At 40.8% G+C, this 18,398-nt stretch overlaps 1 long non-coding RNA gene across 2 annotated transcripts in view; it reads right to left on the bottom strand.

Moving 5' to 3' along the window:
* LOC138956718 (uncharacterized) overlaps nucleotides 1-10,667 on the bottom strand; it is a 27,361-nt gene extending 16,694 nt beyond the window's left edge. For both annotated transcript variants that reach the window (XR_011452767.1, XR_011452766.1), the window contains exon 1: nucleotides 10,453-10,667. This is a non-coding gene — a long non-coding RNA (uncharacterized lncRNA). The remainder of the gene's footprint in view (nucleotides 1-10,452) is intronic.
* Nucleotides 10,668-18,398: the final 7,731 nt, after the last annotated feature.

Genomic DNA, 18,398 nt, shown 5'->3' on the forward strand with positions numbered 1-18,398 from the left:
CAGAACAGAAATGAAGTTAGAAATGCTTCATTTTCTTCCACTGTGTAGACTCGCTCCCAAGGGTAAGACTGACATAACCTGCTCGAAGCACAAACATACTAATTCACTCGAACTCGTAGTTAATTTTGACTGCCTGTTTATTCGTACTGTCTCACTCCGGTAGGTGACATTGGCGAGTACACATGTAAGGGAGACAATTCCCCAATCACATCAGTAACGTGTCGTCTGCTATGCTACATTCCCTTTCTTTCCTCAAACATTTGAACAGTTAAAGGCACAGTAAGCCTCCCGTAAACCATCACATAGCTCCCAGAGCGTCTACATACAGTACAAGCATACTTCCATTTGACCGCTCACCGAACGGGAACATCCTGGCTGCTTTCTGTCGAGCGTGAGAAATGTTCAAAGAATTTATTTTCGTAGACTTGGTCCTCTACAACAATGGCGCCTCGTTTTGGTGCTGGACGGCTGTTATGAATATTCCGAATACGGGAAATCACGCCCGGACAGTAAGCCTCCCGTAAACCATCACAGATACTGTCAGGCTTTTACACACAGTACAAACACCCTTCCATTTGAACGCTCACCAAACGGGAACATCCTAGGTGCCCTACGTAAAGAGCGAGCAATTTTTAAAGAATTAATTTTGCAGATTGTCTCGGCGAACACTTTTTGGACCCATCCTGAACTCAGGTCAAACATGAGTTACTTCCCTTCGGGTCTCATTCTATCGATGTAAACTGGCGATAGCCGTGAATCGATGATTATCAAAATGTGTTTGGACCGTGGTGCGTTTTTGCGCTAGACCTAACTTTTAAAATCTAAATAATAAATTGACAGCTTGTTACACAAGCATTCTTAAATCCTAAAATAATTCTTTTTTCATCAAGACAAGATCAGTACAATTCAAAGTTGTGAAAGTTTGAAAAAAGAAAAGCCTGGAAGCAGGGTCACGCAAGGGTCGTAGCAGACGACGGTTTATGCATATCGCCGTTCCTATCAAGAGTCAAAAGCCATCGCTAGAGTTCTTGTGAACCACCGTCGTTTGTTTCGTGCATAAAAACGTGCTATTGTAAATAAGCTCACAAAGAATCTCATTCAAATGACTAACTGACGACTACTTTGTGAAAAAGGGAAACTGGATCACACGGGTTCACGATGGCTCAGGGGTAAGATAAACCACGCAAAAATACATTCTTTGAAAATTGTTCTCCCTTTACGGAGGGCACCTATGATGTTCTCAATCGGTGAGTGTTTAAATGAAAGGGTGTTTGTACTGTGTGTAAAAGCCTGACCGTATCTGTGATGGTTTACGGGAGGCTTACTGTCCATGCCTTTAAACAAACGCCGCCTGTTTAACATACATACTTTGTTCAAGTAACACGGACTGTGCCAAAACAGGGATGTGAACAACTGTATTGAAAACATTAGACTCTGACAGTATGCAGACATATCACTGTATTAAACTAGTTGGTGGATCTGGCAGTGTCGGGCGTCCGTCGTGTTTTCCTGCTACTCCCGGGTCTGCTTTATAACACACACACACGCACACACACACACACACACACACACACACACACACACACACACACACACACACACGCACGCACGCACGCACACACACACACACACACACACACACACACACACATACACACACACATACACACACACACACACACACGCACACACACACACACACACACACACACACACACACACACACACACACACACACAAAAGCACATCAATCATGATAGAAAAAGATATTTTCTTCAGTTTGTTCAAGACATGTAGACCGCATTGCAGATATGCTTTTAAAGTTGAAGGTAGGTTTTCGTTTGAAAGCGATCTATTAATTGAAATGATTGATCAGCTAATACTAACAGCAAATGATCAAACGTATCCAAACTGTGTGATGCAGTGTATTTTGTGGCTGCTAATTTCGATTATAAATGTGTATTCTATCCCTGATTAAAAACTAGGCAGATACGTTTAAGTGCAGATCTGATATTGATGATGCCGTTTACTGTAGAACCAGTTATATGACTTGAAAAACCGTTTGTTCCGCTATCAGTTTCAGCAAACCGATGGATTTTGCATAGACAATATATACAGGGTGTAGCCTTGTATCTTTTAATTTCACTATCTCAAGAACTGTCCAATGTGGTCTTTGCAGATTACAGTATGTATAAGCACTATTAACATACAATTCACTAATGTCAATTAAACTTAACATGAGAGTTCCTGGGTATGATATTCCCACAGGTGTTTTTCATTTTCTTTGATGACGTCATATCCGGCTTTTGGTGAAAGTTGAGGCGGCACTGTCACACTCTCATTTTCCAACCAATTTTGGTCACGTAATCTTCGACAAAGGCCGGATTTTGGTATTGCATTTCAGCTTGGAGGCTTAACAATTAATTAATGAGTTTGCTTATTAAAGTTGTTATGACAATTACATTTTCGCAAACAGATTCAAAATGGATTGCATCGCATTCGTCATTAAGTTCTGAATCTGAAAATATATACATATATCAGGTTTACTCACAATTAACGATGAAAGGTAAATTCGGTATGAATAAAATGTTAGAAATCAGTCCACAAATGATTTCATCTTATTTTTCTATCATTTTTTTATTTGAAAAGCGTCTCGATATGTTATGTCGATAATTACAAAAAACTCAGAAAATTAAAAAGAAACCAGAAAAGCGCTCTCTCCTGCTTAGCGAAATACGCTACCGCGCTATACTGGCTTATCAATATCATTTCGTTTTGTACGTGAAAAGTGAGCGACTTCCTTGTCGCGGAGATTCCCGAAGCTGTACTGTCTTGGTGAAACAATAATACTACTACAACTAATGTGGAGGGATTCGCTCAACATTAAAACGGATGCAGTTGTTATGTTGCACTCTTGTTTATTCGTTCTACGAAACACCAACCGGACCAACCTATAAAGATTATAACAGAATAATAAGTACATGTTCTACGGACTACAATGATATATATTCCGAGCATGCAAAGTACTACAAAAATTAACCAAAACAGTCTCAAGTTTCTCCCTAAAAAGAGAATACAATTAACCAAAAAATAACAATAGATCGAGGAATCATGGTAAATCAACAAGTAAACCTTGACTACGTGAACAACAAACTAAAAATAGGTAACCGCATGGATTACACACACACACAATGTCAAACATAGAAAACAGACACACTATTGTAAATGTGAGAGTAATTAAAATGAGAAAACATGACTAAGAATGACGTACAAATAGCATTACTGCAAACATGTTAACAAACACCAAGAAAACAACCTCGTTTGCAGTTATCTTCTCGAAATCAAAAGCAAGATTATCCCACACACCTCAGGACAATTTCCTCTCGGTCACGGTCGACATCTCATGTACAGCATCCCTCAGGCTACACCATGATCTGACTGTAAACAAATACCTTGTCTACTCAGTAACTCATTCCACAAACACAAGTTTCACCAACAAGGTATACAAGCACACTGTCCAATCAGATGGAAAAGGGGTATTTATTATCATCATCGCCCGTGTGTATAAGTGATTACCAAAATATTTCAATCGGTTCCGCCTCCTAATTGAGCGTGATAAGGAGAAGGGGGAAGGAACGAAGGACAAGGGAAGAGGAAGGAAGGGAAGGGGGGATACTCTTGAACAATTAATCAGCTACTGCGCGGTACATTCCGAGGTACCTGTCAAGACTCTGGCGCGCGCGCTGTGCGTTTACTGCCAGACCCTAGCCGACACAGGGGAAGGAAAATGGAAAAAAGGAAAATAGGGCCACGCCGTGGGCGCTGTTCTCACTTATCCATTAAAAACAGAATTTTATCCGTAATAGGGAAAACTCATCTAATGCAATTTGGACCTTCGTGTAACTTCCATACAATTCATACAGCTTGCTATCATATAATTCGACACACGTTTTTATCTAAAAATCACAAACAATAAAATAGCTATCCGTAACCTATCAGACCACGTTTTATATTAAAACAATTCTAAACAATATCGTTACACAATCAAACTAGAAAAATGCAAAATATCCGTGAACAACTATCAAACATACATTTCTTAAATCCTGATTGCGTTTAATAAAGAGACTCAATCATTCTTTCAACACAAAATTCAATATTTCGCAATTATAAAACTAACAATGCATACACAATAGATACTTATAAACTAACAACAAAACATCTATAAAATCACAAATAAAATGTAAACGTACCTTCTTGTGCAGGACACAAGTTACAAAATCACCAATCTCTGGGAACAAAATTAGCAAAAACGTCTTTACGGTTTCAGAGTCAGGAAAACAAAGAAAGATATTCGCGCCACAAACGAGGATATCAGGAACACATTACTTATCAAATTAATACGCCTAAAACATAGTCCCTTCATTCCAAAGAAAATTCTCAATTTCTCTTAAAAAAACACCTATAACCATAATGATATGTATCAAAACGTTACATAACTTATGCAGACTATTATTCTCTTCAACCCTTATGAACAATGTGAATTTAAACAATACAATAATCATTATCAATACGCCATGCATATTCATGAGCATTAGTCCTTTTTGCTGATCCTACAAGTCTCTTAAATAATGATGCCAGAGAAAGCACAGGGCGACCAACGACCTCTGCCACGGAAACGCCCCGGCACCTGCGATGTCTTACGTGCGAGAAACATAACTAGCGTTGGCAACGATAAGGACCGTATATTAGTATTCATGTGTGAGTGTATGTGTATGTGTGTGTGTGTTTGTATGTATGTGTGTGTGGTTGTCTGTATGCGCGTGTGTATGTGTGTGTGTGTGTGTATGTGCGTGTGCGTGTGTATGTGTGTGTGTGTGTGTGTGTGTGTGTGTGTGTGTGTGTGTGTGTGTGTGAATGTGTGTCTGTGTGTCTGTGTGTATCTGTGCATGTGTGTGGTGATAGCATGTGTGTGTGCGTGCGCACGCGTATGTGCGTGCGCGCGCGTGTGTTTGTTTGTGACTGCATGGATTTAAACGATGAATTTGCTTTTGTACTCCTGTTCTTTTTGTGTCTTAATGCTTGTATTTTGGTTTTGTACATGTGTATAATAATGTCATTGTAAAGCGCTTGGAGCTTTTAGGTAAGCGCTCTATACGTTTCCATTATTATTATTATTATTATCCCCGAGTACGCTAGTACTAGGGCTCAGCAGACTTTAATTGTGTGTCTGTCTGTCTGTGTGTATGTCTGTCTGTCTTTCTCCACTTAACAGCTTATTGCTGGGAAACTACTGGGCGCAGTTCGTTCAAAAGTTGATACACTAACTTGATAATAGGTCCGATTGATCGTATGAAAACTTCATAATGTTACCTGGGACCTAAATGCGAAATAAACCACAAAACCGACTTGGCCGTAGGATGAGTTCACACCGGCGGGGCAACACGCAGCCATTGACCTGATAGAACAGCCGAACGCGTCACACAAAAATACGTCATAACAAAGTTACACGCAAAGCGAAAGAGACTTTGACATCATTTACTTTTGTTCGGAATTTTCCGTCTGTTCCGAGCTTGTCAGTGAAGACCTGACGTGAGTAAGCTTACCCAAAACGTCTTTGTTCTCTATTCACATTGCAGCTGTGAAATAATCAGTCTTGTGTCTCGGTCGTGTAGGTACAGAGTTTGCTTCTGCAATCATTGTGTTCGTGTTGATGACGGCTTCATAAGACAAAATAATAAGCGAATCTATCGCGAGGAAGACGTTTATGTACAAATCACCGAACCCAACCCATTTTTTGTGTGCATTTTTCTGAAGAATAAACTGCATGTGGTTCATCCGTTTAATGCATGTCGAAACATATCTGATCACAGATGAGGTCGCAGTTTGTAGGTTGAATCTATGAATCGGCCAGAGATAGATCTGCATTTCTGGTCAGAAACCAACATTCACACCACAGACATTCCAAACATTTATATTTATTGAGCGAGCCAGTCTGAAGAGTACTCGGGTCCAGCGCGAGCGTTTTTTATTATTACGTGAGAAAAAGGGTGCGAAACCATTAAAGTCTCTTGCAAGGAATGAAACTACGCTTAGATCGACCGTAAAACAACATTGTCTAGTCCAAGAATTAGAGACAAAGAAACGGGAGAGAGAGAGAGAGAGAGAGAGAGAGAGAGAGAGAGAGTAGAGACAGACATACAGACGGCCAGACAGCCAGACAGATAGAGACAGACAGAGAGACAGAGAGAGACAGAGACAGAATCTCATCCCGTTACACTAATAATAATGCGAAAATGTATAACGCGCGCATATCTCACCACAAGGCGACTCAAGGCGCATTCATACACATTCTTTCGCATTACAACTCATGCACACCCATATACACTTACGCATAACTTACACGAAGATGACAAGGCAACAACAAAAACAGAGACACGGCACTGCAGTGCGCTCAATTTTATTCCGTGAGTTCGACAGCTTGACTAAATGTAGTAATTTCGCCTTACGCGATTTGTTTTCTGTGTTTTCGTGTCTGTGTGTGTGTGCGTGTGTGTGTGTGTGTGTGTGTGTGTGTGTGTGTGTGTATGTGTGTGCGTGTGTGTGTGTGTGTGTGTGTGTGTGTATGTGTGTGCGTGTGTGTGTGTGTGTGTGTGTGTGTGTATGTGTGTACGTGTGTGTGTGTGTGTGTGTATATGTGTGTGCGTGTGTGTGTGTGTGTGTGTGTGTGTGTGTGTGTGTATGTGTGTGTGTGTGTGTGTGTGTGCGCGTGTGGGTATGTGTGTGTGTGTGTGTGTGTGTGTGTGTGTGTATGTGTGTGCGTGTGTGTGTGTGTGTGTGTATGTGTGTGCGTGTGTGTGTGTGTGTGTGTGTGTATGTGTGTACGTGTGTGTGTGTGGGTATGTATGTGTGTGTGTGTGTGTGTGTGTGTATGTGTGTGCGTGTGTGTGTGTGTGTATGTTTGTGTGTATGTGTGTGCGTGTGTGTGTGTGTGTGTGTGTATGTGTGTGCGTGTGTGTGTGTGTGTATGTGCGTGTGTGTGTGTGTGTGTGTATGTGTGTGTGTGTGTGTGTGTGTGTGCGCGTGTGGGTATGTGTGTGTGTGTGTGTGTGTGTGTGTATGTGTATGTGTGTGTGTGTGTGTGTGTGTATGTGTATGTGTGTGCCTGTGTGTGTGCGTGTATATGTGTGTGTGTGTGCGCGTGTGGGTATGTGTGTGTGTGCAATGTGTGTGTGTGTGTGTGTGTGTGTGTGTGTGTGTGTGTGTGTGTGTATGTGTGTGCGTGTGTGTGTGTGTGTGTGTGTGTGCGCGTGTGGGTATGTGTGTGTGTGTGTATGTGTGTGTATGTGTATGTGTGTGTGTGTGTGTGTATGTGTATGTGTGTGCGTGTGTGTGTGTGTGTGTGTGCGCGTGTGGGTATGTGTGTGTGCGTGTGCGTGTGTGTATATGTGTGTGTGTGTGTGTGTGTGTGTGTGAATCTATGAATTGGTATATGTATAGGTTACAACACGAGTGGTTTTTTATATGGCTTGTATTTCAGTCAAGACCCAGCGGATGAATATCATCGGGAGACACGAGCCTTTGGCGAGTGGCTCTCGATTGATATTCCCGCTGGGTCTTGACTGAAATACAAGCCATATAAAAAACCACGAGTGTTGTAATCTGTATATCCCATTCTACCATCAAACACAAAGTGTAGACTACTAGCGGCACTGTTGCGATCTGTGGAGTGTGAAACAGTGTTTTCAGCGAGACTTGGCCTTTTTGCAACCTTAAACTAAGTGACCGTCGCTGAAAAAATAAAACGAATGAGTGCATCTATAAGTACGCGGTAACACTACTTTCAGACCGTTTAAAAGCTTTAAGTAAAGGTTCATAAGTTGCAAGAAAGTAATGAAGTCGTATAGAAATCCATTTAGTTGAAGCGCACAATTCTTTTGCGTTTCAGGTCGGCGGAACGGGGAAACCGGTTTGGCCCCCATTTGGCTTACTCGACTCGATTCAGAATCGATTCCACGTTGTTTTTTTCGAACGCATTATTATACAATTAGTCTTATTGACAGAGAAGCAAATTTTAGGGAACACATATGTAGATTTAACCATTTGCTCCCTATTTGAAATGTATCTACATGTTTTGCGAGTGTGTTTGCATGAACCTAAACTGGTATGGGTGCGAGGAAAACAGGACCCAAGTCTGTCACCGCCGCTTGATTGCATTTTGAAAGAATATGACTGGATTACGGAAAAATACACACATGTTAAGTTCTTAGATACCTTCATCGCCAATGTGGACTTACTGCAGAGCCAGGCAAAAGAGTAGACTTGCTCGCAAAACACGTGAAACAGCTGATGATAGCGAAGCCCAACCGTGCCAGGTAAGGACGGTCTGACAGATTCTCAAAAGTCGTCTGCTAACGAAGCAAGGGGAGGGTACTCGTGTTTTTGTTTTGGTTCGCTAGCATCTGGTTATCTTGTAAGTTGAATGTTCGTTTTTTCCCACCTGCATTGCTTTCATAATGAAAGAAACGTTTGCTTATTGCATCTCATACATCAGATCAGTTCTGAGATTCATTTTTGCGTGCAACTGATATGGTTTTCAGAGCTGTGCAATACGATTTTGGAACTTCATACAAATGTGTCACATTGTTCGGCGCGAGGTCAAAGGTCGGGAGCAAAGTAGTTCTTCGCCCAAATCGGAATCTGCACTATCATATATTTTTTTGAGTCCATGATGTATTTATTGAGCTATAAAAATACAACATATATACCCATACTGAAGTAACAGAGACAAAGAAGGGAGGTCATGGGATATAAGAAGACATATAGGCATATATGTTATTTGAATTCGGTATTGACTTGGTTTATCCATTGGTTGAAAGGATTGAAAATCAAGGAGCACATACTTCCTATAACAAAGGAGACCAAATGAATCTGAGCAGGAACAAGAACTGCGCTTGGAGTTTCCATTGTACAGTGTAACATTATGATGTTGGTTATGTGTTGTAGAATCAGAGCGTTGTCAATACAAAAATAAGTTATATGTGTTCACAAGGGAAGGTGGATTTCCTGAAGATGGCAAGATTGGGATGTGTATGTGCACACTTGTAAAATATTACCTGTTTATTGTACGTGGTGTAGTGTGCATGACATTAAACCCTATATTATGCTTATTTAAATATGTATAGACATTTTGAAAGTAATATATGACTTAAATAGGTTTCAATTTTGAAACTTCAGAAAAAGGGACAGGTTGTAAGAATACGCTTTGCCTGAAACCTTAATCCTTATGTAATAAAGTTTGATTTCCGAGTTCTGAGTTTGCCTTTTCTCACTCAATCTTTGGTTGTGTGTGATGCTAGGGTGTGGGGGTCCATGTTGGTTGTGCTGAAATGTGTAATGATATAGTCAATAGTCCTGTGACTAAAACATGCTACATTACAAAATGGCACGACTTTGAAACAAGATATATGTTCAATCAAATCGAGCTGGGTAACCAAATAAATTGTCGTCGCATCACATCGCTGGCTTTCTTGTGTCGGGAAGAAGATCCCAATTGGACAATCAAAATCAAACAATAGGAGTGTCTTTGCCTCTTCTCGTTTACTTATGTTTCCCAGACAACGACAGTACACAATATATAGAGTCATAGCAGTGTCGGTGGCTCGGCGATGGTGGTGGGTTCGTGGCGGACAAATTCGGTCACACTAGAATGACCAAGCACTGCACAGGGCTAATAAACGATTTTAGCACAGTCATGCACAGTCTTTGTCGTAATGATTGTATTGCTAGCATTTGCACTCTCGCGGAATCCGTATACGCACGTACATGTACTTTGACACATGCTACTCTCGGCCGCGGATTGAAACCGTCGAGCAAATCGTCTTATGTTTCTTTTCCTTGGAGAGAGAGAGAAAACGAACGAACTTTATTTTAAACAGTTTCTCAACTAACGTTCAGTCTATAATGGAGGGGGACATTCTTCGGGTCTAATGTGACATGCTGTGGCTTAGGCCTTTGTGCAAATTGCATTCCATTCTACCAATATTTCTATCAACACTAACCCTCCCCACAACAATTCCGCACCGCAAAGTGGGTGTAGGGTGACGCATTCCTCTGGTTTCTTTCACACGGACGTCGTCTTTTATGGTAAATGCATGTCTCGCTCATCCTAAAACTCGAGCTAGGCAGTGGCTTGTACATTACATGTTAATCATGTTCTTAACACCCAAACACACACACACACACACACACCCACACACACACACACATACACACACATACACACACACACACACACACACACACACACACACACACACACACACACACACAGGGAATCGAGTCATTGAAAATGAAGTAAGCATCGGAATGCTACAGATTCAAAACTAGAAAGTTTCAGCAAGTACAGAAAGCAACACAACAAAACAAAAATAAAGGTCAGCATCAGACGCTTACCTCGATTTTAAGTGTTATACGTTGCTTTAGTCAAACGTTGCAATGTAACTCCAGGTAGAACACACGGCGCCTTTCTCATATATTGCAGTCTGTCTACAACGAAGGTGCCAATGCGCAGTTTTTTTCGTGGCGCAATTTATACAGGGTGGGTGTGAAAAGGGGTAAACCGGTTGTGCAAGTATACCTGACTTACTTCCTAGTTGATTGGATGGTGACATCTGAGGTGCGTTGCATAGAGCAGGCGTTTTGTTCGCGAAGAGACAAAAAGTTTTCATGTTGTAGGAAACGCTATGTTCGCGGCGAACTCAATTCTACCCTCTCTACCTATTTTCAAGTAAATGGACCCATCTCTTCGCTGACAGCCGAGTCAATGCATGCATATTGGGGACGATCATGCAAACAGTCGCTTTGTACTTGGAACAGCCCTCCCTACCCGCACTGACCAAAGTAAACGAGTCCAATCGCTTACAGCTCAGTTCATGAGTACATTTTAGGGGTGACGGTATGCATTGGCCCTCAGGATATCTGTGTGTGTGTGTGTTTGAGTTTCGTACCACTCGTGGAGAAGCAGGGCCTTTCCTTTTCTTTTTTTTTGGTGGTCAGATTTGACAGTTAGATTTCTTGTCGAGTCCGTGGAAAAGTGTTGTGGTCTTCATTTCATTCAATAAAGGTGAATGTTTAGGAGTAAAAAGCCCGTGTGCGCGCTCTCTCTCTCTCTCTCTCTCTCTCTCTCTCTCTCTCTCTCTCTCTCTCTGACGCTCTCTCTCTCTCTCTCTCTATCTCTCTCTCTTTTTTCTGTCTTTCTCTCTCTTTCTCTCTCTGTCTTTCTCTCTCTGTCGCTCTCTCTCTCTCTCTCCGTGTCTCTGTCTTTCTCTTTCTCTCTCTGTTCGTCTGTCTGTCTCTCCCTCCGTTTCTTTCTCTTTCTCGATCTCTCTACCTGTCTCTCTTTCTCTCTCTCTTTCTCTCTCTCTCTCTTTCTCTCTCTCTCTCTCTCTCTCTCTCTCTTTCTCTCTGTTCGTCTGTCTGTCTTTCCCTCCCTTTCTTTCTCTTTTTCTCTATCTGTCTCTCTCTCGCCCCCCTCGCCCTTCCGCACACACGCGCGCGTATACACACACACACACACACACACACGCACACACACACCACACATATACACACATACACACACACACATACTCACACACACACACACACACACACACACACTCACACACACACACACACAGCCATTGCCATTGCCATACGCACACGCAAACAAGCAAATACACCCACACTTCATTGCACGCAGATATGAAGGTGGGTGAGGGCAGAGAGAGAGAGAGAGAGAAAAAAAAAGAGAGAGAGAGAGAGAGAACTCAGAACTCAGAACTCAGAACTCAGAACTTTATTACATAAGGATAAAGGTTTTAGGCTTAGCCTAATCTTCCAACCTGTCCTTGGAACATATACAGAGAATAATTGTAAACGAAAGCAAAGACTGCGCACATACACACACACACATCCACACCCACGTATACACACACACATGCACACATAAACTCACACACACACACACACACACACACACACACACATGCACATGCACACACACACATGCACACACACATGCACACACACACACACATATACACACACACATGCTCGCGCGCGCGAGCGTGCGCTCGCATATCTACACACAAGCACATGCTATCATTTCATACCTAAAATGAACAGTATCTAATCAAAGTATTAAACTAGTAAAACATCAAAATAATGGTCGAGTATAAACATAAAAAACAAAACACTTAAGAGCATTGATACATTATCCGAGTACACAATGGAAACTAGACATCAGGGGCAGTTTATAGTGTGCTCAAATATGTGTGCAACTGCCTTTTAAAGGCCTTTAATGATGCGGATCGTTTGATTTCTATTGGCAAAGAATTCCACAGAGATGATCCTGAAAAAGCTAAGCTGGATTTATAAAGATCTATACGAGGAATTGGAGGAAGTAAATTTTGAGACCCATACCTCTTCGTAACATGTGTAAAATAGGATTGCACATAACTGGGCACATCACCATGAACTACTTTATACATAAAGACAGCCTTATTGTATGCAAGGTGGGTTTTTAGGGGAAGGAAATTAAGGATGTTTAACTTCATTTCTGTAGACATGTGCAATTCATACAGGATAATTTTTCAGCACGACGGTACAAAGAATTGAGTTTTAATAAGTGAACATCGCTGCAGCCATCCCACAATGTCGAAGCAAAATTAATATGAGGCATTATATGAGCATGAACGAACATTTTTAATGTTTCAGACTTCGCATAATGTTTGAGTTTTAACAACAAATACAAATTCCTTGATAACACTTTGCAGAGGTTGCTTATGTGTGTTTGCCATTTCATTTCTTCATCAACAGTTACACCAAGTATGCGGTGTTCTTTAACTTGCTGTATTTGAGTTGTACCTAAGGTCAGTTGTAATTTAAGAGGACTTAGCTGATGCTTTTGTCTTGTGGTAATAACAATGCTTTTAGTTTTTTCTGGGTGCAGTATCATGGCATTTGATGTGCACCATTTCGCAACTTCGTCCAAAGTGTTCTTCAGGGAAGAATTTACTGATTCCAACGAGGTGTTACTGGTATGGATAGACGAATCGTCTGCAAAAAACTCGCATTTGACTTTATCATCCGATACATGTAAAGGCAAATCATTAACGTAAATACAAAAGAGAATAGGTCCTAATATAGACCCTTGAGGGACGCCATGTCTTACTAGTGCAGTAGACGAATTCTGGCATTGTAGAGTGACATACTGTGTCCGGTCAGCAAGATACGATTTAAAGAAGTCACAGACCGAATCGTTTCTCAAATAATAGTGTAATTTTTTCAGCAATATGGAATGATCGACTAAGTCAAATGCTTTCTTAAAGTCCAAAAACAATGCTCCTGTAACTTCAGACTTGTTCATTGCTGACAGCCAAGCTTCGCAGAGAGACGTAAGAGCTGTGTGGCAAGAATGCTTGGACCGAAAACCGGATTGAAACTGATGGAACAAATTTTGTTCTTCCATGTAAGCAAGAAGATGCTTGTGCACATGCCTTTCTAATGGTTTTGACAAAACAGGCAGTAAAGAAATGGGTCTAAAATTACTTGGGTCTGAGAGATCTTTACATTTGGGAAGGGGTATGACTTTGGCGCTTTTCAATTTAGACGGAAAAAAGTTCTGCTCAATACTAAGGTTATATACAAACGAGAGCGAATCCACAATATACGGTAGAGAAAGCTTCAATAACTTCACGGGTATTTTATCAGGACCCATGGACTTTTTATTCTCCAGGTTTTCAATAAATGTTCCGACCTCATGAACTGCAATCGGAGGAATGATAAACGCTTCATTGTTTATTCTGTTCCGCTGACAGAATTCGTCCAATTTTTCAAAACAGTCATCTCTATCCCGAGAATTTGTTTCTGCCACAGAAGCCTTCAATTTATCCGCTAAAGATATAAAATGATTATTAAATTCTTCCGCAGATAGTTTTGTTAGATTAGCAGTTGACCTTTTCCTAGATTTATCAAGGATTTCATTTACTGCCCGCCAAATTGTTGCAGTATCTTTCTTATCGGAAATTAATTTATCAAAGTAACCAGTTTTGGATTGTCTCACACGGTTTAACACCTCATTCCTCTGCTGTTTATATTCGTCTGTCATCTTATTTTCCTTGAAATAATCTCTCAGAGCCATCGCCTCTATAATATCTGATGTTAACCAAGGCGGAAGTCTGGCATGTTTTACTCTATGCTGACGCAGGGGCACGTGTTTATCTATAATTGTGCTTAAAATGCTATACAATTGATCAAAAGCATCCTCTGCAAGACTGAAATCAAAAACGCTCTGAAATGGAGCTTCACTAAGATCACACAAAAATGCAGACTCATCAAAATGTCTAAAACTTCTGTATTCTATGGTCGTGTGGCCTTTTGGTCCTGATTTAGGGAAGCGCATAGAGACCGAACACAAAATAGGCATATGACCGCTTATACTGGAATTGGACACATACACATACAGAGAGAGAGAGAGAGAGAGAGAGAGAGAGAGAGAGAGAGAGAGAGAGAGAGAGAGAGAGAGAGAGAGAGAGAGAGAGAGAGAGAGAGAGAGAGAGAAAGAGAGAGAGAGAGAAAAAAAAAGAGAGAGAGAGAGAGAAAAAAAGAGAGAGAGAGAGAAAGAGAGTGAGAAAGAGAGAGAAAGAGAGAGATAGAAAGAGATAGAAAGAGAGAGAGAGAGAGAGAGAGAAAGCTCTTTCCCTCTTTATGCCTCATCACAATAACCCGCAAGTGTCACTATCTGCACACATTCTTCTCGCTCTGACTTTTTGTGGACGTCAGCCTTTTCAAACTTGAGTCCGATCTCGTGAAAAAAGCAGATAACGCGATCTTGCAGCAAATTCAAAATTACACACTTAAAGTGCCATGCAGTAGCGTATTTTACTACAAAAACACACACAAGCAAAATAATACACCCACACAATTCATTACACGGAAATAGGAAGGTGGTGGGGAGGGGAAAGAGAGAGAGAGAGAGAGAGAGACAGAGACAGAGCAGAGAGAGACAGAGACAAAGACAGAGACAGAGACAGAGAGACACAGAGACACAGAGAAAGAGAGAGAGACAGAGAGAGAGAGACAGACAGACAGACAGACAGAGACAGAGCAGAGAGAGACAGAGACAGAGAGAGAGACAGAGAGAGAGAGAGAGAGAGACAGAGCGACAGAGACAGAGAGAGAGAGAGAGAGAGAGAGAGAGAGAGTCAACCGGAAAGCTCAGTACAGTGCAATAGTTTCTGGCGTGCCACCTCCCAGGTACGTTACAGAATGCTCCCCGCAAACCCCCGTTTCCTAGACCATTCTCGGCGAGCGGTCGCCATTGTTACGCTTCAGTGACCCCGGACAATTGTACTCGTACCGAGCGCTTGCTAACGCTCGCGAGCGCCACAACAAAACTATGCGTTGCTTAGAAAACGTTCGCAAACGTTCTGTGGCGCTCTGCCTATGCAACGCACCCCTGTTGGCCTCGTGGCGGCTGCGCTGTTGGGGCACGCTATATACACTGAGCACAACAAGTTAAGGATTTGTTTTTTCAGTGGTATAACCCAGATGTTAAACAGCAGTTTTTGGGTCAGAAAGATACGTGTATTTAAAGATCAGTCTTTCTTCTGCTCAACAATGCGTTTCCTGGATCTGAGCAATATTTGGGTATGACGTCACAGGTCCGTGACCACGCCTACCATCAAAAATAGCGTTTTTAGATGGCATGATTTACTTTCAACCGTCGAAACGGTGACTTACTGAATGATATTTTACAAAAAAGTTTCATCAAAAAGTATATTTGGTGTCTTACCCAACAGATCATAAACATTTCGTTCAAATCTGCCGCGCAGTCAGGCTGATGCTACGTGTGAAAGAGAGCGACCACAATCTTGGAAAACGGCAAAAAAAATCCTGGGTTTTTATGGTGTTTTTGCTGGGTAGCCGCAGTTGATATGCAATAAATCTAAAACTACAAATACCAGCTTCTCCCGTTTTGGACCAATGTTTTTAAACACTATAAGAAACTACATGGAAAATGTGACCCTATAACCTTTAACGATTTTGTATCAGAATGTTTACATTATAATGTTAATATTCGGAGAGATAAAAAGACAGTGTACATTCAAAATTGGATCGACAATGGAATAGCTCAGATTGGTCATATTTTGGGACAAAATGGATACTTATCCTATAATGCGTTTAAAATCAAATATCCAAATGTGCGAGGCGATTTTGTATTGTATCAAGGTGTAATCCAGGCTGTTAAGAAATATCAGAGAAAAATCGGCTTAGAATTTGATAAACATTTCATTATGACAGAGCCCATTGTGTGGAAATGTATTTGTAAAGGTAAGACACAACTTATTTACAAAAAACTGATTGAACATACTACGGTCCCAAAATGTATCGAAAAATGGTCTGAATCTTTAGACTGTTTGTTAGATAAGAAGGCTATTTTTCAACATGTTTTTAAAACAACAAAAGACACTTGTCTGAGATGGTTCCAGTACCGATTATTGTACAGAATTTTGCCCACAGAAAGGTTTCTATTTTTGCGAAAAATTGTGGATACGTCATTGTGTACATTTTGTGGTAGAAATGAAGAAACCCTTTTACATATGTTTTGGGAGTGTGATAAAGTGCAGACTTTTTGGATAGAATTTGTAAATTGGCTAAAGGCGAACTGCACCCATTGCAACAATTTAAAACTGTCTAAAGAACTGGTTCTTCTTGGAGTGGCGAACAATGTAGTCACCGATAAAGCTTTTGATGTGTTATTAATCTGTGCCAAACACCATGTATATATTTCCAAAATGAACAAAAAGACCCCTCATTTTCAGACATTTAGTAGAAACTTTAAGCAAAGATTTATTTGTGAAAAGTATAACGCAGTTGTGAATAATACAGTAGATAAATTCTACAAGGATTGGCGCCTGTATATGCACGTTTTGATGTAACCCTTAGGTTTTTTCGTTCCTAAAACCTTTTGATAATGCGACCACCAAACCACTGAACATCCCCCCCTCCCCATTCCATCCTCCCACCCCATGTATGTTGTAATTGTCCAAGTGTGTTTTTCTGTTATATGATTCTGTCCTTTTGGTTAGGTGATGTCCTGTAATGTACAACATATACTTGTAAAAAAAAATGTACAAAAAGAGAATAAAAAAAAATAAAAAAAAAATAGCAGCCTCTCCAAATTTCACAGAACGATTACAAAGAACTTCATCTGTATACGTTCCAGTACTTAGAGCAAACAGAAACCAAAAATGGACGTTGTAACGGTTTTCCGTTAAACATGAGTAAACGTCTGTAACGTTCCAGAAACAAATGTGACATGCACACAACTTTGTAAACTTTGCAAAGAATGGTACCATTACAATTTTACAACTATTTAGAATAGAACAGGATGGATGTTTTGAATGTCAATCACTGGGAGCAGTCAGAAGAGTAAGAATTCTGTTTTGTTCTCACTATCATTTGCTTATGAAGATCATGATGTTGTTCCATTGCTTAGTCAGTCCTAGAAATAATGTCCTAGACCTGTCTTACCTTGCTGTTATCAGTATTTTTGCCCTCTTTCATTACGATGCTATGGTATTTATGTGGGTCTCCACATGTGTTTGTTTATAAGGCGGAAGTGACCTCCCCTTGTACACAATAGGCCCTCAGAGGAAGCCTACGGACAGACTAGAATAGAACATGCACATAACACAGAAGGTCTGCACAGCACACTCACACACAGCAATACAGCACACCGTCTTGTACCTCCTTCTGCCCTGCCGAAGTCGGGGTATCCTTTTTAATCCACCGAATCTCACAACAATTAATATCCACAGCCATGTGTGTCTCCTGCCTCCGAACACACACGCTACAGAGCTCGACTCGATGTGCGCAGTTTCGTATAAAAATTATTTTCCAAATTTCCCCACTGTGTTTTATAAAATAATCATATTATGAAAGCACATACATTCTTATCTTAGTTGTTATGTATTCATTGTTAGCAAACATCGGCATTATTCATGTTTTACTTTAAACGCAATCATTGTTATTTATAGATCACAGGCACTTGATGTAAGTAGGTCACACACGTGTAAATGTTGTGCCCAGTCCTTGTTTTTGTTTATGTTATTATTTTAGTTAGCAGGTCTAGTTGAGCACGTATTAAGTATCATGTACCCACTAGTCATTGTGCATTTTAGTTAATGGACTGATGATGTCATTTGTATGGAGTCGACGCACGTGCGAGGATATGTATGTGTGGGAGGGGGGGGGGGCGCGGGAGATGGAAGCTTGCTGTATGTTATGTAATGTATATATTGTGTGTGATACGTGGAAATGTTTATTTGCATGTATGATACAGGTACAAATGT

The sequence above is a fragment of the Littorina saxatilis genome, unplaced genomic scaffold (genome assembly GCF_037325665.1).
Source record: "Littorina saxatilis isolate snail1 unplaced genomic scaffold, US_GU_Lsax_2.0 scaffold_440, whole genome shotgun sequence".
In the NCBI taxonomy this organism is placed as follows: Eukaryota; Metazoa; Mollusca; class Gastropoda; order Littorinimorpha; family Littorinidae; genus Littorina; species Littorina saxatilis.